The 1,169-nt window shown below is 43.3% G+C and overlaps 1 protein-coding gene across 1 annotated transcript in view; it reads left to right on the top strand.

The window, feature by feature from the left end:
• LOC101862384 (proteoglycan 4) overlaps positions 1 to 1,169 on the top strand; it is a gene marked incomplete in the record, with an annotated part of 144,199 nt that overhangs the window by 112,822 nt on the left and 30,208 nt on the right.

Below are 1,169 nucleotides of genomic sequence, written 5' to 3'. Positions count from 1 at the left end.
CACACACACACACATACCCCACATTTCAACATGTATAGATCCTTGCTGTAATTTTTCGGTTGAGAAAGTGCCTGCTTCCCACAGCTGCTCCAGAATCACAAAAGATTTCATTAACATACTTTTTACCCCAACGAAAACACCACCTTCTGCACCCGATGACCCATGATGTCTTAATTTTACCTCTGCTGAGAGTACTTGCGTCCTGTCAAACACTTGTAGTTACTAACACACTAAGATGACGTTACTGGCCTACTTAAATTCGTTATCAACACAGTCGAAAGCCAATACTAAAACAGATTTTAAAATACATTACTGACATAGTCGAGTGCCATTACTAACACTGACACTGAATGCCGTTGCTGACACATCTATAATATAGTCGAGTGGTGTTGCTAAAACACTTAAAATACGGTACTACCACATTCAAATTATATTGTTACTGACACACTTAATTTAACTGTCTTACCAACATAATCGAATGCCATTATTGACACACTTAAATTACGTTTCTGGGGCAGTCCAATGCCTTTACTGAAACACTTACTTTAATTTGTTTAACTAACATAGTCGAATCCCGTTACTGACACACTTAATTTAAATTGCCTTACTAACATAGTCGAATGCTGTTACTGACACACTTCAGATGCGTTGCCGTTACTAACACACTTGTTCAACTGAAACACCTCGTTCCCTTCTCCACGCTTAATGAGTTCAGAATTAATTTCTCCACTGAGGTAAGCATCCGCTCCTTGCTGCAGATAACCTGGGACCGGAGTCGGGGGCGGTACTCCATCGTTTGTTTCTGCGCTCATCTACAAACGGCGTGATGTCGAAGAGGCTGGCCCAGTCTCTCCCGGATGCATGTGTCTGGAGGCCTGCGCGCCTGCATGCGGTTAGGGAATTTGGGGAAAGGTGTGTGAGTATGTGGGGGTGAGGGTGTTGTTTGTATTTTGAAATATCGCAACAGACCGACGTCTTGACCTTGGGTTTGTCGATTTTGGGCTACTTCATGTAACTTGAGTGTTATGAGGGGTCTGTCGATCTTGGGCGGGATCTTGTTACTTGAGAGCTATGTAGGTGTAGATGTGTCTGTGTTTGTGTGCGTGAAAGAGAGAGAGAGAGAGAGAGAGAGAGAGAGAGAGAGACAGAGAGAGAGAGACAGAGAGAGA

This window comes from Aplysia californica, unplaced genomic scaffold, assembly GCF_000002075.1.
Source record: "Aplysia californica isolate F4 #8 unplaced genomic scaffold, AplCal3.0 scaffold00004, whole genome shotgun sequence".
Classification (NCBI taxonomy): Eukaryota; Metazoa; Mollusca; class Gastropoda; order Aplysiida; family Aplysiidae; genus Aplysia; species Aplysia californica.
Note: the sequence above shows the minus strand (reverse complement) of the source record. Positions and strands in the feature narration are given on the sequence as shown.